The 21,880-nt window shown below is 41.8% G+C and overlaps 2 long non-coding RNA genes across 3 annotated transcripts; both read left to right on the plus strand.

Moving 5' to 3' along the window:
- Positions 1 to 4,251: 4,251 nt before the first annotated feature.
- LOC130429707 (uncharacterized) lies at positions 4,252 to 15,612 on the plus strand. Its single transcript, XR_008907665.1, has 7 exons — positions 4,252 to 4,340; positions 4,446 to 4,498; positions 4,755 to 5,528; positions 7,459 to 7,805; positions 10,763 to 10,810; positions 11,071 to 11,181; positions 15,444 to 15,612. It is a non-coding gene; the product is annotated as an uncharacterized LOC130429707 (long non-coding RNA).
- A 110-nt stretch (positions 15,613 to 15,722) lies between these two features.
- On the plus strand, positions 15,723 to 17,493 carry LOC130429704 (uncharacterized). Of its 2 annotated transcripts, none has more exons than XR_008907662.1 (5): positions 15,723 to 16,017; positions 16,094 to 16,215; positions 16,314 to 16,566; positions 16,639 to 16,957; positions 17,042 to 17,493. It is a non-coding gene; the product is annotated as an uncharacterized LOC130429704 (long non-coding RNA). The 2 variants fall into 2 exon arrangements; XR_008907661.1 differs by having other exon boundaries at positions 16,094 to 16,142.
- Positions 17,494 to 21,880: the final 4,387 nt, after the last annotated feature.

Here is a 21,880-nt window from a genome sequence, read left to right on the forward strand (position 1 = left end):
AAAGTACAGATATTTTAAAATGTACTTAAGAGTAAACATGCTTAACTATCCACCTCTGGGCATAAAAGTTAAAATATGCAAGTCTACTTTGATCATGAAAAGCAGTGCTAGTATCAGATCAGAATCGGTATCGGCCGATACGCAGAATTCAGATATCGGATCGGAATGGAAAAAGTGGTATCGGTGCATCCCTAAAACCTCATTCATGTAAAGCCATTATCGTACGCTTTTTTAGCCTCAAGTGATAGGATACACGTGTCAGGAGCTTCCCTTTTTTCCTCCATGATATTTAAAATTCACATAATGTTATGGGTAGCCTGGCCGTTCTTAATAAATCCATTTTGGGTTGAAACTTAGAGATGGGACACATTTTTCTAATCTAGTAGCCAAATTTTCTGCGTCTGTGTTGAGTAAAGAAATTGGTCTGTATGACTCACATTTGGTAGGTGGATTGTCAGGTTTCAAAATTAAAGAAGTTAAAGCACTTCTCAGTGCTGGGGGTAGGTAACCATTTTTAAATGATTCTGGACAACCAATTTGTGTTTTAAACATCTTGTATATATCGATTGGCAGACATCGGGGCCGGCTGTTTTAACATCATTGAGATAGAGTCTAAGATTTTGTGTTCTTCAAGTGTACTGTCTAGATAGTTATTATCCTCATCTGATATAAGCGGGAACTGAAGGTCATTAAGAAAATGTGTTTGATCTTCAGTATAAGGTGCTGATTCAGATTTATATAAATCTTTATAAAATGAAACAAAGGTTTTATTTATTTCTAAGGGATTAGATATTGTTTCTCCATTCGGAGTTTGAATACTATTAATGGCATTTTCAGCATTACATTTTTATCTACCAAAGTTATAATTTTGCTGCCCTTTCATTTCACAATCATTTCACCATGCTCTTAAAATGATTGTTTCAATGTTTTTAAACAGTTTTCAGCCTTTGTTATGGAGAGGGTATTAAACTGAGCTCTAAGTTTAAGAAGTTTATGATGTATAGTATTTGAAGTGTCTAAAGAGGCGCTTTCTTCTGCAAGCTTAGTTTCTTTTTCCAATTTAAATGTATTGGTTTTGGAGCTTGTGAAGGAAATGATCTGGCCTCTAATATATGCCTTAAATGCTTCCCACCTCACAGTAGCTGATGTTTCATCTTTATTCTCTTTGAAAAATGATCTGTATGAACTCGAATTCTGTGAAATCCGGATCTTTTAACCATTTCAGATGGAGACGCCTTCGGTAGATTTCACTAATATAATTTATTGCATTATAAGTTAATGAAACTGGACCATGATCCGAGATAACAATAGGATCATATTGGCACCTTGCTACTCTTGGAATCAGTTAACTAGAGATCGAAAAATAGTCAATACGTGAATGACCCTTCGTCACTGTAGAACAACATGATTATGTTCTTTTATTAGGGAACAATGTTCTCCATGGATCAGACAGATTTAGTTATTTTATATTGTCCCATATCTTTTTCCTAGTCTGAGTGTGTGTTGTGTCAGATCCTGTTGATCGATCAAGTTTAGGAGATAATGTGCAGTTGAAATCTCCTGCAATTATCAATTTACCTTGTAAGGAGGACAACAGAAGAAAAAGTTATAAAAAAAGCTTGGACAATCTGTATTAGGGCCGTACACATTTGCCAGAGTAATTATTTCATTAAAAATCGAGCCTTGAATTATTACTTAACATCCGGATGTGTCCTGTAAAACCTTGGATATTTGTAATGGGACTGAAATGTGTACTGGTCATTAACCCCCTGGAGTGAGAAGAAAATAAAGCTGAATAAATTTGTCCTTTCCAGCGTCTTCGTATTGGTGTAAGGTCATTTGTTGTTACAGTGGGTATGGTGAGTATTCAGACCTCCTTACATTTTTCACTCGTTGTTATATTATAGCCATTTGCTAAAATCATTTAAGTTCATTTTTTTTCCTCATTAATGTACACACAGCACCCCATAATGACAGAGAAACACAGAATTGTTGACATTTTTGCAGATTTATTCAAAAAGAAAAACTGAAATATAGTAAGTATTCAGACCCTTTGCTCAGTATTTAGTAGAAGCATCCTTTTGATTCAATACAGCAATGAGTCTTATTGTGAAAGATGCAACATGTTTTTCACATCTGGATCTGGATCCTCTGCCATTACTCCTTGCAGATCCTCTCCAGTTCTGTCAGGTTGGATGGTAAACGTTGGTTTAGGTCTCTCCAGAGATGCTCAATTGGGTTTAAGTCAGGGCTCTGGCTGGGCCATTCAAGAAAAGTCACGGAGTTGTTGTGAAGCCACTCCTTCGTTATTTTAGCTTTGTGCTTAGGGTCATTGTCTTGCTGTAAGGTAAACCTTCGGCCCAGTCTGAGGTCCTGAGCACGCTGGAGAAGGTTTTCGTCCAGGATATCCCTGTACTTGGCCACATTCAACTTTCCCTAGATTGCAACCAGTCGTCCTGTCCCTGCAGCTGGAAAACACCCCCACAGCATGATGCTGCCACGACCATGCTTCACTGTTGGGACTGTATTGGACAGGTGATGAACAGTGCCTGGTTTTCTCCTCACACACCGCTTAGAATTAAGGCCAAAAAGTTCTATCTTGGTCTCATCAGACCAGAGAATCTTATTTGTCACCATCTTGGAGTACTTCGGGTGTTTTTTTAGCAAACTCCATGCGGGATTTCATGTGTCTTGCACTGAGGAGAGGCTTCCGTCGGGCCACTCTGCCATAAAGCCCCGACTGGTGGAGGGCTGCAGTGACGGTTGACTTTCTACAACTTTCTCCCATCTCCCGAATGCATCTCTGGAGCTCAGCCACAGTGATCTTTGGGTTCTTCTTTACCTCTCTCACCAAGGCTCTTCTCCCCGATAGTTCAGTTTGGCCGGACGGCCAGCTCTAGGAAGGGTTCTGGTCGTCCCAAACGTCTTCCATTTAAGGATTATGGAGGCCACTGTGCTCTTAGGAACCTTAAGTGCAGCAGAATTTTTTTTTTGTAACCTCGGCCAGATCTGTGGCTTGGCACAATTCTGTTTCCGAGCTCTATGCCAAACAATCTACGCAGCCCAACATTAAGTTGAACGCGTCTGTTCCTGAAGTCACAATTTAGCCTCTGCAGATGTTTTGTCAGAGTTGGTGCTAAACTCTGCAGGAAAATAGATGTTGTGGGCCAGAGTTGAGAAGCACTGCTGTAAATGCAGTTTAATATGCTCAAGGTGTTTATGTGTGTCTCCTCTCATGACTGTTCTTTGAGAGAATGTCTCACTCCAGCTCACAAAGATCGGGAGTTTGAACAGTCAGCCGAGAGAAAATGTGTTACGTCACTTTCATTCATAAATGCTAAAAAAACTAATATACACACACACGTTATTATTCTGCTGCTGTTCATTTCATTAGACTTCTGTGTGATTTGAGCTTTATCTGAAAGGTCAGGATTAATAACTGTAGTGGTTTTAGCTGAATGTTAAAATACCCAGATAGCAGACCAACAATGTGTCATTGTTTTTTTTATCATGTTTGCACCTTAGAATAACGTTATTTTTAATGATGAATAAAAGATCAAGGTGGGCATGAATTCAATTCTAGTTCAATTGAATTTCAATCACTCTTTTAACAGTGAACTATGATTGAAAAAAGATTAGATCAATCTTACTTTATTTACAGCAAGATTCTACTCCATTAAATCATAGACAGTATGTTGTGTATTTTTTACTTTTTATAGGAGAGGATGTTGGCAGAGGTAGAAAATTACACTTTTTGAGTATCTGTACTTTGATGGTTTTGTATTGTAAACTTGTATTTCCAGTATTCTTATATGACCAGTATTCAGTACCAGTTCAAGTTTGGACACGCATTTGCAAGGATCAGACAAATTTGGTGATCAAATACTTAATAAAAAATCTCATCTTATTAATTGAAATCAACCATTTTACTAATAAAAAAAATGTAATGTATTTCAAACTCTATATTGGACTTAAAAATGTGTCTAAATATTAGTCTTTGAACATTCACTGCATTTATTAGCCGTCTCACGCTCTCACATGTGTGTGTAATGACAAAAGTCCTGTTTGTTCCCGAAAGTCAAATTTTAAAATAATCAATTATTTTGATTTGTGTGTTGGAGAAAGAAGTAAACTCCACTTTTAAATTCTACTTTGGTTGATATGGGATTTTCATAGAGCTGAATTGTATTTCAAAAAATGTCCATCTATTATAATGATGACATCATTTCATGTCTCTTTGTGTTTAAGACCGTTCTCCAGACGTGGACAACTATTCTGAAGAAGACAATGACAGTTATTCTTCAGAGCAGGAGGTCAGTGATGATGCCGTTCAGGGTCAGGTCAGCACTTCTCATTATGTCAATCATCACAACAAATATCCACTGCAGTTTTATTATTGTATTGTATGTTTCTGTCAGAATAAATACTGTCTTGTGTGTTAACAGTGGATATGAACAGAAGTTCAGATGCGTCTATAGCGCTTCACTCTACAGCTGTTGTAAGTACACATTTTTGATTATGACACATGTATAAATGTGACTATTACACTTTACTAATAGTACAGAAACACAACATATAGATATAAATGACACAATGATTATGATCACTGAACTGAATCCACTGTACTGTGACTCTCTGTCACATCAGTTCACATGTGTTATCGTCACCGAGTATCTGATGTGTCTTAAGTGGTCGTTGTCACGGCTACATGTCTGTTTCTGTGGCTGTGTGCTAGTGTTTATTTGTGTGTGCAGGAGCAGACGGCTGGGGGGATGTCACATGTGACGGAGATGTGAACGCAGACAAATCAGCAGCAAACATCGGCAAACTCTGCAAGGCCGAGTCTCAGACTCTCATGTCGTGGAGACGCTGTGTGTTTCGTTGAATAAAGAAAGACCCTTTGTTTGCCCTGCCATCATGACATAGCTGAAAACGAATGGACCAATTTTATTTACAACACTGTTCCAGGAAAGTACAAATCGAATGTTAAAGCGTACGTAACATGACATCATAAAAATGACGTTTCATGCAGTCTGTTATATTGCCGTGTTTGAAAGTAAGCTGTCTGCCAAGTTGTAAGTCGGAAGGTGAATAAATAACGAAGTTATTTGCTTTTAAAACTGAGAGTCGACTCTGAATCACACAAACGAGTCGAGGATGCATATCTACGTCACTATACATAAACGTGTTGCTGAGACTGCCGGGAAAACTTATGTCTCCTTCCCCAAACACTGTCGCTCGTTTGTGATGCATGTGTATCATGTCTTGAGTCAGTGTTCTACGGTGTGACACGGTCGGTCTTATTTCAACTACCAAAGGAAGAACGTCTGAGGGGAAAATGGTATCGTTGGAAAAATGATTTGTAACCAAAGGAGTATAAACCCAGAGTTTAACTGTGCGTGTCATTTCACAGATGATTGCTTTGATAATCTTGGCGTGTTCAGTGCAGGATATGTGAAACAACTATCCTTGAAAGAGGGGCAATACCAACTCTATTTGGACCTTTTAGCTCCACCGAGTCCCAACCTGTAAGTGTGACTTTTGATATTTGTCTGAACTTCAAGAAATATTTTCGTACCTTATGTCTGTGTTTAGCTAATGCATATAACGCTAACATTAGCATGTAGCGTTATTTCTGGTGTGTTACAGTTTGTTTATCTTGCTATTTACTCAGCTGATTTAATTGTTCAATCCATGAATTCTCAAAGTATTTGTTTCAAGAACTAAGTCGAGTACTATCTGTATTGTAATATCATCTGAAGATACGAACACGGTACACTGTATGCTGTGTCAACTAGTCCATGTATAATACTGTTACAAGAGAATTGTAAATGTCCTTTTTCTTACTGGGATCTGCAGAATGATGAATTAATTATCTAAATACTTTAAACGTTTATGAACTTAATAGAATGTTTTATGAAATACTTTTGTTGTGATGGCAACAAACGATAGAAACTATTTTTCATAACATAAATTGATTCATAATAATGTGTAAACAACCTGTTGCACTTCCTGGCAGCAAATATTTTCATCCTCGCTCTGCAGTTTTTGCCGCACGTGCACCTATATAGATATATTTGGGTGAAACTACAATCATTTTTCATAATGTCGACTTTTTGAAATGCTCTATGTACCATGACAACGCACAACTAGACGAAATAGTAGTATTACTAACGTATTTTAAGAAAAATAATAATTTATTTCATTGATAAGCAAAACACAACATGCATCTTGTCACACTGAGAGTTTTTATGACAAGAGTTGTCACTTGACACTGACTATCATCCTGCTCCAGTCGTGGTGGAGTTTGTGGAGGATTAGCGTCTTCTTCCTCGTCAGACTCGGGCTCAAACTGGTACGGTAAAATCGCCGCCATCTCTAGCTACACACATATATAAAAACATATAAACCGTAATCCTGTAATGACGGTAGGCGTTCACTTTGCGACAAATGGTGAACGCGTTTGACCAATCACAACAGACTAAACCATCTGACCAATCACATGACACAAGTTTACCGGGTAGGAGGGGCCTAGACGGGTGAATCGCGGAACGAATCGTTTGAGAGTCAGTCAAGAAGTAAGGTACGAATAACTGCATATAATTACGAGATTAAAGTGTTTTTACACGTTGTATGTAGATAAACTTGTTGTTGGACACTCCATTACCCAAAGTAGGGCCTAAAAAAACATATGTTACCTACTCTTTAAAGTTTGTGCAGCGCATTTTCAGACGCATTAGCAGACCAACACTGTGTCATTGTTTTTTTATCTAGAATAACGATATTTTTAATGATGAATAAAAGATCAACGTGGGCATGAATTCAATTCTAGTTCAATTGAATTGCAATCACTCTTTTAACAGTGAACTATGATTGAAAAAAGATTAGATCAATCTTACTTTATTTACAGCAAGATTTTACTCCATTAAATCATGGACAGTATGTTGTGTATTCTTTAGTTTTTATAGGAGAGGATGTTGGCAGAGGTAGAAAATGACACTTTTTGAGTATCTGTTCTTTGATGTTATTGTATTGTAAACTTGTATTTCCAGTATTCTTATATGACCAGTATTCAGTACCAGTTCAAGTTTGGACACGCTTTTGCAAGGATCAGACAAATTTGGTGATCAAATACTTAATCAAAAATCACATCTTATTAATTGAAATCAACCATTTTACTAATAAAAAATGAAATGTGTTTCAAACTCTATATTGGACTTAAAAATGTGTCCAAATATTAGTCTTTGAACATTCACTGCATTTATTAGCCGTCTCACGCTCTCACATTCACATGTGTGTGTAATGACAAAAGTCCTGTTTGTTCCCGAAAGTCAAATTTTTTAATAATCAATTATTTTGATTTGTGTGTTGGAGAAAGAAGTAAACTCCACTTTTAAATTCTACTATGGTTGATATGGGATTTTTATAGAGCTGAATTGTATTTATTTGTGTGCGCAGGAGCAGACGGCTGGGGGGATGTCACATGTGACGGGGATGTGAACGCAGACAAATCAGCAGCAAACATCGGCAAACTCTGCAAGGCCGAGTCTCAGACTCTCATGTCGTGGAGACGCTGTGTCTTTCGTTGAATAAAGAAAGACCCTTTTTTTGTCCTGCCATTACATAGCTGAAAACGAATGGTCCAATTTTATTTACAACACTGTTCCAGAAAAGTACAAATCGAATGTTCAAGTTTGAGCAGCGCATTTCCAGACAACTGCTTCACGAACGCTTTGGTTAAAAGTGGGGCTATTCCAACCATTAAAACTTTACAAGGACAGTCTGGAGCTTCTGATTTGCAGCCTGTAAGTATATTTTCATTGTAAAACACTTTGTTACGGACTAACGTGAGTTGACATTGTCGTATGTTTGTGATCTGAAAATGCAGACGTGCGCGTGAAAAAAGACAACATGAGTCCTAATAATGAGTAATAATGTTCCACTAGAGGCAACAAATGTCTTGTTTATATTGTCTTTTATTAAGTATTTATTTAGGGTTTAGGGTTTATTGTCTTTGTTGAGTTGCGATGAGATGTGGCCTAACACTGGTTGATCAAGAAGGGCAAAAGCGCTCGCGTAATTTTATTATGTTGCTCGCGTTGTTTTATAATGTAACCATTCCCTGCTGTAGTGTGAGCTTGTTTCTATCTCACACAAACTCTGTATGATGTATATGGTTGTTTATTTTATAGTGTTTTAAACATCGTATATAAAACAGGGTGTCCGCGGATCCTTAAAATGTCTTAAAAAGTCTTAAATTCCATAATGTCAAAACAAGGCATTAATTAGCATTACAGTTTTTCTCAAATGCTTTGACTCATTTCTTGAAACAGAAATTACATTCTGAAAATTCTAAGATCTTTTGGCAAAACATTCTAACTGTTCAGCACAACACTATTCATCACTTGCAAAAGCTAATATCTCTCCCAAAACTTTTCACTCATGCCTCAAAACTTAATTCCTTTCCCAAATAAAGAGTCAGTGCCACGAAAATGACAAAGATCCTTCTCAAATGCTTTGACTCATTTCTTGAAACAGACCGGACGTTCTCAACACTCTTGGTGCTTTTGCCAAAATAACGTGGATGGTTCGGTACAACACCATGGTTCACCTGCAAAAACTCATACCTCTCCTGAAACGGTTCACTCATGTGTCAAAACTAAATTAACTTCTCATTTAAACAGTCAGTGCCCCCAAAATGCTTCACCCCTTTGGCATTGTGTAAGCACTATATCAAAAAGTCAAAATATTCAGATGTTTTCTCACTATGGCAGAGGACCATTTAAACATCCCTCATGTCCACCTTTCAGTCTTGGCCCATTCCTTCATTGACAATAGTTACTGTTCTGTTTTTTGTCTAGCTAACAGAATGCAATTGTGTATAAAACTGAAAAAAAGAAATAGGATTTTAGAGTAAGAGTAGCCTCCAAGCTTTGACATAACACATTGCACTAATACTGCCAAGGAAATTTTAATCATTATCTTTCACAAACATAAAGTTACGTCAATACATAAGAGTAAAAAGAAAATGTATACACCATAATATACTGTAATTTAAATACACAAATAAAAAACTATTCAAATTATATGCAGCCTAGAGTGCTGTATATAAAGCTGGAGTTTCACAACTAACAGTTCTTCACTGGTCGCTGTCCTCACCCTCCCGCTCCTGGGCATCATCCTCATCCTCCTGTCCATCATCCTCACACTCCTGTCCATCATCCTCACCCTCATGTCCATCATCCTCACCCTCCTGTCCATCATCCTCACCCTCATGTCCATCATCCTCACCCTCCTGTCCATCATCCTCACCCTCCTGTCCATCCACACGCTGCTGTCTGTCTGGCCACAGATTCTCGTCCACATCACAGCGTATATTCTCTCTTGCGATGCAACGAGGGAAGAAACAGCGTGCATGTCGCAACCATCCCCTACACTGATCTCCTGTAATATCCTAACACTCAGTGTCCATTGCATGGAGCAGTGACCTCTGATCTTGAGCCCGATGCTCATACACTCTCTACCTTGAAGCGGAGAAAAACTCCTCAATAGGATTAAGGAAAGGAGAGTAAGGTGGCAGAAACACCATGACCATCCTTGGATGAGTACTGAACCAGGCCCTGATGAGTTGGCCACAGTGGAAATTGACATTGTCCCATACAAATACAAATTGTGGTAGGTGAGGCCCTATGAGACCTCTCTCTTTTTGAGGGATCAAATGAATATGAAGGCGGTCCAAGAAGATGAGGAGCTTCTATTTATTGTATGGGCCAAGACTGGGGATGTGAGTGGCCACACCATTCTCAGATATTGCAGCACACATAGTTATATTGCCCTCTCGCTGTCCTGGGACATCCACCGTGGCCCGGTGGCCAATAATATCACGGCCAGGTCTTCGCTCATTGGCCTTGTTGAAGCCAGCTTCATCCACAAACATGAGGATGTGAGGGGTCTCGTTTCCTTACAATGCCATTTTTCTCTACAATAGCGTAAAAAAAGAAAAAAACATCAGTCATACAGAAGAGTCATACACTACACTTACAGACAATTACATAGGCACTAATTGCAGCTCTTTGACCCTTTTTCTTATTGTATGTTATATTCTTCAAAATCAGGATTATAATGATAATTTCATCACACAGTAAACTGCAGTTTTTAGGCGAATGTTGAAGTCAGATACGTGCGGCAAATGTGTCAAAATGAAAAGTTAATAGCCAGATAAACAAACTGTAACACCCCAGAAATAACGCTACATGCTAATGACCTTGAATTGATATGAGGAAGTACTGATTACATTTTATCACCTGTCAGGACAATTGCTTGTGAACATGATGTTTCGAATAAATAGGAGGCGTTACATTTCCGTCCAATGCTTGCAGTATTCAACCAATCACTACGCACTGGTTGATCCCAAAACTAAATACCTTTATAAGGATTCTTTTTAGTATGGGAATTTTGACATTATTTTGTGTTTATTTGTCCGTTTCAGTATAAGAAGGGGTGAAAGAGAACTTTCAAGTTTAGTATTTTGTGTTCTGACTCTCTTGGCACGTGCATCTCTACAACCTGTGACACCTGAAGGCTTTTAGTTATTATTCTTCATGAAAGCTGATTTGATACACGTTTGGCTTCTATCAATATAAACTGACAAATAAATAGCATTTATCTTCATGTATAACATTTTGTTTGCTTTGCAGTATTGTTAGAGAGCTTTATACAATAGTTCAGTGCTTAAAGTTTAAACACATGTTTCCTTCATAAGTTTCACAGATATTCAGATGAGTCTACAGCACTGGACTCAACAGCTGTGGTACGTACACATTTTTGATTATGACACATGTATAAATTTGACTTACTAATACGTTACTAATAGTACAGAAACACAACATATAGATATAAATGACACAATGATGATGATCACTGAACTGAATCCACTGTACTGTGACTCTCTGTCACACATCAGTTCACATGTGTTATCGGTAGCTTTTTTTCTGATGTGTCTAAGTGGTCGTTGTCACAGTTACATGTCGGTTTCTGTGGCTGTGTGCTAGTGTTTATTTGTGTGTGCAGGAGCAGACGGCTGGGGGGGATGTCACATGTGACGGATGTGAACGCAGACAAATCAGCAGCAAATATCGGCAAACTCTGCAAGGCCGAGTCTCAGACTCTCATGTCACTTAGGTAGCACGTCCATCCTTCTACTCCAATCCTCTTGTTATCATTTCTATCTCTGAAAGATGTTTCATCCAATAATAATCATAACTGTTTGATCAGAATAAGGATGATTAGTATTTTTCTATGTTAAACATTCACATTTAAACATGTATCTTGCTTTTTTATGTTCGCTATGGTCAAATACTTTTGTGTACACATTTGATAGTTTTACCCTTGTCTCAGTTCCAAACTGTCAGAAAATATGAATCCCTATACGACATTTTGAAATCTAATATAATTGAGGAATTTTACACTCCACATTAATATTAACTATGGCGAAAAGACTCAAATTTTGACTTTCCCTCAAAACCACAACAAACTAGTTGGGTTTTTCCAAACATTGCTTAGCATTTCTCATCGCTTTAAACAGTGGTTCTTAACTTTGTCCCGCGAGATCCATTTTCCTGCAGAGTTTAGCCCCAACTCTGATATAAAACACCTGAAGAGGCTAATCAGTGACTTCAGAAACAGACCTCTCCCTCTTGGTGTTTTTCACAGCCGCTCTCACCCTCTTCAAGACGGTGTTTGGAAACCAGACGTTTCGTCATTGCGAGACGCAACGTTGAGTATACTCAGCAGCCCTCAGCACTCTCAAATCGAAGGTGCGTAGAGCTGAATCGCCAGGCAGGTATGTCAGCAGAGCCGATCTTCTCCCTGGGGGCCTCCCCAACACCTTTGCCCAACACCTTCTCAAGGTTTTACAACCTCCGCTTTGAACCGGTGTCAGTCCACGTCTTGCATTGCAACATGTAGGACATAGGGCGTATGCCTGCGAAAGCACCTTTCCATGGGTGTGTCAGTGTGCTGCTTAGCCTCCATTCTTTCCCCCACGGTGCGAAGAAAAAAGGCATTCCATACATGAATAAGCAAGCACCCCCTGCGGGCGGGCTGGGCAGAGCAGCCCTGCCCCTTAGGAGGGGTACCTTCTGAGTTGTCCACACATAGCTCTAACCGGACACTGTGCTACCGGACGTTGTACCTACCCCACTCGGACAGTTCCGTCTGATGTATTCTCATGATTTGTTCCCACCTTAGTAACTCATGACCTCCCTAGGTGGACCTCCACCTCGCGGCTAACTACTTCAGTCTGCATAGTTTTTCCCATGACATATACACTGACAGTGCGACCGTGTGGGTGTCTCCAATAGAACTCCTTCCGATGGTAGGAAGTGCTCTCTGTAGTGCATTCCCCATTCGAGGAGTGCACTTACCCATTGGACTTACGGCACAGTGAGGACAGAAGGTAGAGGCTTCCCACCTTTTCTAAAAGCTCTGGGACCCTCTGCCTACATATCCACTGGAAGATTGCAAATTTAACACAAGCGCTCCCGTCTGACATGCCCGGGCCAGTCACCATTGCTTCGCTGAGATTGTGATACGGCACAGCATTGTGGCGGGTTTTAATAGGAACCCCATCTGTCGGTTCGACACAACGCCGAGGGACCAACAGAAAGGGAACGTCTTGGTTACCGATGTAACCTCAGTTCCCTGATGGAGGGAACGGGACGTTGTGTCCTTCTTGCCACAAACACGTGCCAGCCGTTGCAGTAGTTGTGGGAGGCTCTCAGGCTCCTCAGAACTAAAGGTGAACGAATGCAGCACGCCATCTCCCTTTTATTCCCGGATATCCGGGGACGGAGTCCATCCATCCATCCATTTTCTTCGGCTTATCCGGGGCCGGGTCGTGGGGGCAGCAGTCTAAGCAGGGATGCCCAGACTTCCCTCTCCCTAGACACTTCCTCCAGTTCTTCTGGTGGGACACCGATGCGTTCCCAGGCCAGCCGGGAGACATAGTCCCTCCAGCGTGTCCTAGGTCTTCCCCGGGGTCTTCTCCCGGTGGAACATGCCCAGAACACTTTCCCGGGAAGGCGTCCAGGGGGCATCCGGAAAAGATGCCCGAGCCACCTCAGCTGGCCCCTCTCGATGTGGAGGAGCAGCGGATCTAATCTGAGCTCCTCCCGAGTGACCGAGCTTCTCACCCTATCTCTAAGGGATCGCCCGGCCACCCTGCAGAGAAAGCTCATTTCGGCCGCCTGTATCCGGGATCTTGTCCTTTCGGTCATGATCCACAGCTCATGACCATAGGTGAGGGTAGGAACGTAGATTGACCGGTAAATCCTTCTTCACCACGACAGACCGATACAGCGACCGCATTACTGCAGAAGCTGCCCCGATCCGTCTGTCAATCTCCCGTTCCATCCTTCCCTCACTCGTGAACAAGACCCCCAGATACTGAGAACCATGGCCTCAGATTTGGAGGTGCTGATTCTCATCCCAGCCGCTTCACACTCAGCTGCAAACCGTCCCAGTGCATACTGGAGGTCCTGGTCTGATGGGGCCAGCACGACGACATCATCCGCAAAGAGCAGAGATGAAATTGTGTGGTCCTCAAACCCGACGCCCTCCGGCCCCTGGCTGCGCCTAGAAATTCTGTCCATAAAAATTATGAACATAACCGGAGACAAAGGGTTGCCCTGCCGGAGTCCAACATGCACCGGGACCAAGTCTGATTTACTGCCGGCAATGCGAACCAAGCTCCTACTCCGGTCGTACAGGGACTGGATGGCCCTTAGCAAAGGGTCCCGAATCCCATACTCCCGGAGCACCCTCCACAAGATGCCGCGAGGGACACAGTCGAATGCCTTCTCCAAATCCACAAAACACATGTGGATTGGTTGGGCAAACTCCCATGAACCCTCCAGCACCCTGGAGAGGGTACAGAGCTGGTGCAGTGTTCCACGACCGGGACAGAAACCACACTGTTCCTCCTGAATCCGAGGTTCTACCATAGGCCGGATTCTCCTCTCGTGTACCCTAGGACGCATGCAAAGGCTAAACCATGTGGTGCACGAGAATGCGCTTTCGGTATGTTGTCGCACGGCCCTCGCATACATAGTAAGCGAAAAAACGGCTTCCTACGCCTTTCCTACGAAAAACCTGCATGCAGTTTATGCGCATTCATATTTTTGTGGCTTTTGTGGAAATTTGGGCAAAAACCAGATGCTGTTAAAAGAGAAAAGTGAGATAGCAAAAACATATTCTGTCATGTGTTGTCATGTGACATGTTCATGTCATTCTGCTGTAGGCTTTACGTACATGTGAGATCATTTTGACCTCTGCACACAGCAATAGGTTTGTGGTTTTTGCATGTATTGTATGCATTGTAGACAAATGAACCACAGTGATTATTGAATTAATCTTTATTCATTAATAATATCTTTTTATTGAGTATATTTAGTCTGCAATTGATTCATTTTGCATCCATTGGCTGTAAAAGTCCACATGCGGCGTGGAAAATCCGCATAGTCCAGAAATGTCGGAGGTGAGCAATCCATAAACTGCATGGAAATTGCGCGTAATCCACAAACTTCGGAGGTGAGCGACTCCCTCCTTTCCAATGCCCGGGGCATAAAAAAAACCCTAATTCCCACTTCTCTTTTCCCCCATTTCTTCAACATACCGATCGACACGTGTACCATTTGCAAGCGGGATTACGCCCAGCTGAGCCAACACCTCTGGGTGTCGCATGGGGTCAAAAACATGGAAGAGTCCGGCAGGGTCAGGGCTGCAATAAAGAGTCGGCAAGGCTGGACCGGCATCTGAAGGCCCACACTGAGCTGACGGTGGCAACGCGCAGGCAGCACGTTAGTTAGATGAAGAGGCTTCTTTGTCTAAAGCAATTGGCTGCACTGCGGGCCTCAGACCTGCAAGTGCCAATGGTGTCGACGCTGGACCTCATGGAAGATGAGGAGGGAGAGGTTGCTCTGGACCAAGCTGAAGAGGAGGGTTCGGAGGAGCAGGAAGAGACAGAGGAGAGTGGGTGTCCAAAAAGAGCTTGCGTCATGGCGAGGGAAACCGTGGCCCAGCTCAACTCCCAGGTGGACACCCTCACGTCCACCCTGAAGGAGCTTTCCAGGCTCTTCCGCATTATGCAACACCGCTCACACCGAAGGCCTTCGGACTTCAGGCGTCAGGCGAAGCAACTCCTCATTTGCGATCGAGGAAGACAACGTGGAGGAAGTTGCAGTGCCGCCTCAGCATTCCTCCTCCAAGGCGTCAACCAGCAAGTCCTCTGCGACGCCCGGGGAGCATGGGCTTCCCCAGTTCCCGGACCACGTCGCGGTCTTGAGTGAGTGTGACTCTCCGCCTGTGGCCCCTTGAAGGTTATGTGCTGTTTTGTGTGTCTTTTGTGAGTTAACCTGTCTCTTTTTTGCTCTCTCTCTTTCCAGACACACTGATGGAGCAATACAGGGCCCACCAGGAGGGCCCCGACCCCTCCACTAAGCTGCAGGACAATGTCGCCAGCAAGGTGTATCGCATCAAGCGATTTGTTGCGTACATGGCCCAGGGAGGGGGCAAGCTCCAGACCCTGGACCTCCTCAATGATACGGAGAGGATGTGAAGGCAAGACCAGTTGCACGCGCTTTTTGTGACAAAACAGTGTTTTGCGTTTCCCCACTGACTGTCGTTCTGTCTCTGTTTATTTTTTTTGTCTATCTGTCTGCAGATGGGTAAAGACTCTCAGAACCATGGCGATTCGGGAGACTACAATCAATCATTACTTGAAGAACATAGCACAGTTTATGGACTATGTGGCCGCAACACCCCCTCCGAGCTGCCGCCTCTCCAAGAGGGTCTTGCTCTCGATCAGAAGGGAAGTGAGGATGATGCTGCGGTGCATGAAGCGCCCGGTCACTTTGCACCAAATGACGGTGAAGCGGGCCAAATACGGGCAGCTCATCTCCAAGGCCCTCTTGAAGAAGTGCAGGGAGGAGGCCAGACAGAAAATTCCCCAAATTATCGGTAAGTCGATGTCTTCAGTGGTTAGTTACAGTTCACTATCCTTTACTAAAGCTCCTGTTATTTTGTGTTCCTCCAGATGAGCTGGAAAATACCAAGGCTCAGAAGACCCAGTTCCGATTTTATGGGTATTTGACAGCGTTCCTGGCCTCGATCTATGGTCACCGCTGCGGGGTCTTCCAAAGCATGACCATAGATGAGGTCAGGAACGCGACCAAGACATCAAATACTTACCTCATCAATGTAAGTGATCTGCCTCTTGCTCATTTCTGAGACTTTTTCTTGGGTTTTGTTCGCAGGTCAACTTGCAGAAGACCAACCAGGCCTTCGGACCGGCACAAATTGCACTCTCCGCAGAGGAGTACAGCTGGTTCGAGCTGTTCCTGGCGATGAGGAAGGAATTGGTGGGCGGGGTCGAGGCCAAGCTAGTTTTTTTTACATTAGTACAAATCCGTGCAAAAATCTGAACAGCCACTTTCAGGCAGCTTGGAAGGAGATGGGGCTTCCAAATACCCCACATTCACAGACCTCCGGTCGGGCATCGCCACTCATGTAAGTTTGAGATTTTGTCCTTTTTGGTGTGGATATTGTGTCTAAATCCTCTTTTCGTCTCTCTCTCTACAGGCCAGGAACAATGGCACCGTTGAGGACCGATCAAAACTGTCCCGTTTCATGTGTCACGACACAAGGACTGCGGACAAGTTCTACGCGTGTAACCTAAATACCAAGGAGGCATGGGAGCACAGGCAGCTCTTCGAGAAGGTGCTGGAGAGGGGCCTGACGTGCCGGACGAGCCCATCGGCAAGGCCGGCAAGAGGCCTTGCAAGCGAAAGCGAAGTGACAATGCGTCTCCGCTCACCTCACAGACCACAACTGAGGATGAAGCGGAGTTGGGAGGTCTACCAGGAGTTGGGAGTGTCCTCGGTGGATTCGGAAGAGATAGGTTTGTCTCATGTCACAGTCATGTCTCCTGTCACAGTCATGTCTCCTGCCTATTGCTAACCTTTGTCTCTCTTTTTTCACGCAGAACTCATCCGATTGCGACCCATCTAAGGCCCAGCCGTCCATGGCCAAGCCTATGAGGCAGGCAGCCATTGTCCTGACGCCTCTGAGAATTAGATGGTCCCCGGCAGAGTCACCTTACAAGCTTTCCAAAGAATACCCCTCCAGCGCCTGGTTCAGTGCCTGTCCTGCTCCAGCGATCCTTTGCTCCGCACCTGACCCGCGTTTCCCCCGCCCCAGAGTTCCCCGACTACTCCACCCCTACCCAGCTCCACCTGTTCCCTGTTCTGCCATCCCCGTTGTTTGTTGTTTTTGTTCCTGACCTTCCCAGCTCCTGCCTCACCTCCCCAATACCCCTTTAAGGGGTTTTCCTGTAAATAGTTCCATTTCATGTTTTTACTTGTTTGTTATCGTTCTGATGTTCCAATGTGTTTTTTATTATGTTCAATAAATGTTCCACCTTATGTTTTAAATGTCCATTTGCCTCCGACTCACTTGATTCAACTACGGTGCTAGTTTAAGTTGCTTAATTTAACGAGTAGACAAAAATCTTAACTTGAGGTTAACTTAATGTAAATTGCAGTTACTTTTTTTTTCACACAAAACACTAATCCACAAATTATGCATTTGATTCTGAATTTTTGGCATAACTTAATAAAATAACATAACAATAACCACAAAACACCTACCTGCGATGGGAAGACTCAAGCGTCGTCTCCAGCGTTGTCTCCATCTGATTCTTCAAATGGTGCTTACGAATTCTGTAACAGAAACAATAACTTATATAAAAAATGTTAAGTGAAAAAAGACTCTATAATTTGTCTCACCTAAGCAAAATGTGCATGCACGGCCTGCATCAGAAGCTTTAACATTCATACTCTGTAAAAAAGGTTTAAGCATGTACATAATCAACAAAAGTATAATATATTATTGAGCATATGTTTGCATTCTCATTTGTGTCATTCACTACATTCTACACTAGTATGAGGTGAATTTATGCAAAAGGCCCAAAAACATTACATTGTGAAGAGGTCACAGGTTAAACTGAGCTCATATGGATACGTAAAAAGACACAAATGAAAATGCAAACACATGATCTTTAATGTATTATAGTGTAGACTGTGGTGAATGTATGCAAAAGGTAATAATAATTTATGGCATTGTGCAGTGTGTTCACTGTGAGAGGTCAAAGAATGCTCATGGCATACACCAGAGGCTGAAACATTCAGAACTTACAGAACAAAGTAATCAAACCATTTAAAATCATGTAGGCCATAAGTTTTCTCTGTGAACAATTGAACATGATTTGAAGCTCAGGTGAGAGTGTCTGGAGAGCAAGATGTTTGTCAACAAACTTACCCTAACCACCATCTTATTCTTCAGTGAAACCACACGGTTTTGACCAGACAAGCAAGCATGACACATGTGAGTATAACTTTGCTTTCTTTTAAATGTCATTTTCTTTAAAAAGTATTTTAATTCAGCAATAATTGTAGCCCAGTTTGCAATGCAATGTATATTTTCATTTTGCATATGCTCATCACACTCTGCACTGTATTACATTAAAGATAATGTGTATGCTTTCTAACATGTGTCTTTAAAAGCATATGAGGAAGGCCCTTTGTGTGTATGAGCTCAGTTTGACATGTGACCTCTTAACAATGCAATTACATTAAAGATAATGTGTATGCTTTTTAACATGTGTCTTTTACAGCATCTGAGGAAGGCCCTTTGTGTGTATGAGCTCAGTTTAACCTGTGACCTCATAACAATGCAATTACATTAAAGATCATGTGTATGCTTTCTAACATGTGTCTTTTACAGCATCTAATGTCTGCCCTGCATGCATGTCTGCTTATTTGAACCTTTATTTTGTCTTCCAGGTTCCAAGGTCTGAATGCCCCCTGTGCCACAAGGACATTACTAATTTTAAGCAGCACCTTAGGGTCATGCATAAAATCACAAATGTTCAGGAGCGCCAGTTATGGCAGAAGTTGGCAAGGGACAGAGTCTTCCTTGGAGGACAGATCTGCCCCTTGTGCAATGTGTTTTTTAAACAGTTCGAAAAGCACTTAGAAACTGGCCATCCAGACATCTCTGTAAGTCATTGATAAAAAACATTTAATTGTTGCTTTTTTGGTTAGTTTTCTACACACTTAGATGTCAATTTGTCTTTTTCAGTCAGTTAAGAAGAGCAAAATTGTTAAAAGAATGGAGAGAGAGGTCCCCATGGGGAAGTTGCGAGAGCTGGAGCCCAGCAACCCTGACATCCCCATGGTGACCCTGAAGGATGAGCCGCAGCGCAATTCAGGTAGGTGGTAGGTTGTCAATAAAAAGTGTGTATACTACTCAACTACTCTCTCATGACATAATAAATCTCAAGTGTTGTGCGACTCTTGTGATTTCCCAGGAAACCCCATCGCTCCTGAGACCCTAAACATAAACACCCACCCTTCTTCCCCTGATGTGACTGCCACCCCTTCCTTCAGCTCCTCTCTCACTCCTGAATATTCAAGCCCTTCACATCAGCCCTCCTAGAAGTGCCATCCCTGCCAACCCTTCATATGAGCCTTCCCCCCCACCCATCGTCCCTCCCTCTCCTGCCTCTTCAGCCTACGGGGGAGGCTTATTCAGTCCCCTCCTATTTAGTGAGGATGAACTCAGTATGTTGGAGAACATGGGTGAGTCTTAAGCAGTAACTGACATCTTAGTTAGTCTAAAATGTGCATTCCAACTCTGAAAACTAAACCAATGCTTTATTTAATCACAGACATCCCCACCATCACTCTAGACGAGGAGGAGGCCATTGCTAGTCAAATGTGTAGGTCTTCCATTGTGTTTTCGATGCTTCTATGGTGGAAAAAAGTCAGCAATTTAACAGACTCTTCCTTTTTCTTTCAGACAACATGGAGATTGAAGAAATCAAGGATCTGGGTTTCAGGATGTTGATGGACCTGTAGATTTTTTTTAATTGTAAATATGTTGTATGAATCTCTTAATATGTTTCTATGAATTTTTTTTCTAATAGGTTTTATGAATCTCTTATTTAATATGTTACTATGAATTTTTTTCTAATATGTTTTTTGAATCTCTTATTTAATATGTTCCTATGAATTTATTTTCTATGTTTTATGAATTTCTTGTTAATTGTAACTTATTTAATAAAATGTCATGTTTCTTAATGCATTTTCTCTTTTATAAGATTCCACACATATTGCTGAAGTAATAGTAACACGTTAGTATTTAAAAAGCATTTATTTATAACAATAAAGGGTCTCTGGTCACATTTGCTCATTATTAAATATAAAATTAATTGGGTAAGATGCCATATGTCAAAATAATGGTCCTCTGGGGAGTTTTGCTTATTATAAAATATAAAATTAAATGGGTATGATGCCATATGTCAAAATAAAGGTCCTCTGGTCAGTTTTTGTTCATTTTTTAAAAATATAATATTAATTGGGTATGATGCCATATGTCAAAATAAAGGTCCTCTGGTCAGTTTTTGTTCATTTTTTTAATATAAAATTAATTGGGTATGATGCCATATGTCAAAATAAAGGTCCTCTGGTCAGTTTCTGTGTAAATTGCAAACGGGCACAATAATGGTTTCGTGGGCATGTTTCCTTGTAATCAATATAGCGTCTGTATAAATTGCAAACGGGCACAATGGTGGTTTCGTGGGCAAGCTTTCCTTGTAATCTTTAGAGCGTGTTTGTAAATTGCAAATGGGCACAGTAGTGGTTTCGTGGGCATGTTTCCCTGTAATCAATAGAGTGTCTGTGTAAATTGCAAACGGGCAGAATAGTGGTTTCGTGGGCATGTTTCCTTGTAATCAATAGAGCGTCTGTGTAAATTGCTATCGGGCACAATAGTGGATTCATGGGCATGCTTTCCTTGTCATCTATAGAGCTTCTGTGTAAATTGCCATCGGGCACAATAGTGGTTTCATGGGCATGTTTCCTTGTAATCAATAGAGCGTCTGTGTAAATTGCAAACGGGCACAATAGTGGTTTCGTGGGCATGTTTCCTTGTAGTCAATAGAGCGTCTGTGTAAATTGCAAACGGGCACAATAGTGGTTTCGTGGGAAAGTGTCTGTGTAAATTGCCATCGGGCACAATAGTGGTTTCATGGGCAAGTGTCTGTGTAAATTGCAATCGGGCACAATAGTGGTTTCATGGGCATGCTTTCCTTGTCATCTATAGAGCTTCTGTGTAAATTGCCATTGGGCAGAATAGTGGTTTCATGGGCAAGTGTCTGTGTAATCAATAGAGCGTCTGTATAAATTGCAAACGGGCACAATGGTGGTTTCGTGGGCAAGCTTTCCTTGTAATCTTTAGAGCGTGTTTGTAAATTGCAAATGGGCACAGTAGTGGTTTCGTGGGCATGTTTCCCTGTAATCAATAGAGTGTCTGTGTAAATTGCAAACGGGCAGAATAGTGGTTTCGTGGGCATGTTTCCTTGTAATCAATAGAGCGTCTGTGTAAATTGCTATCGGGCACAATAGTGGATTCATGGGCATGCTTTCCTTGTAGTCAATAGAGCTTCTGTGTAAATTGCCATCGGGCACAATAGTGGTTTCATGGGCATGTTTCCTTGTAATCAATAGAGCGTCTGTGTAAATTGCAAACGGGCACAATAGTGGTTTCGTGGGCATGTTTCCTTGTAGTCAATAGAGCGTCTGTGTAAATTGCAAACGGGCACAATAGTGGTTTCGTGGGAAAGTGTCTGTGTAAATTGCCATCGGGCACAATAGTGGTTTCATGGGCAAGTGTCTGTGTAAATTGCTATCGGGCACAATAGTGGTTTCATGGGCATGCTTTCCTTGTCATCTATAGAGCTTCTGTGTAAATTGCCATTGGG

The sequence above is a fragment of the Triplophysa dalaica genome, chromosome 10, assembly GCF_015846415.1.
Source record: "Triplophysa dalaica isolate WHDGS20190420 chromosome 10, ASM1584641v1, whole genome shotgun sequence".
Lineage (NCBI taxonomy): Eukaryota > Metazoa > Chordata > Actinopteri > Cypriniformes > Nemacheilidae > Triplophysa > Triplophysa dalaica.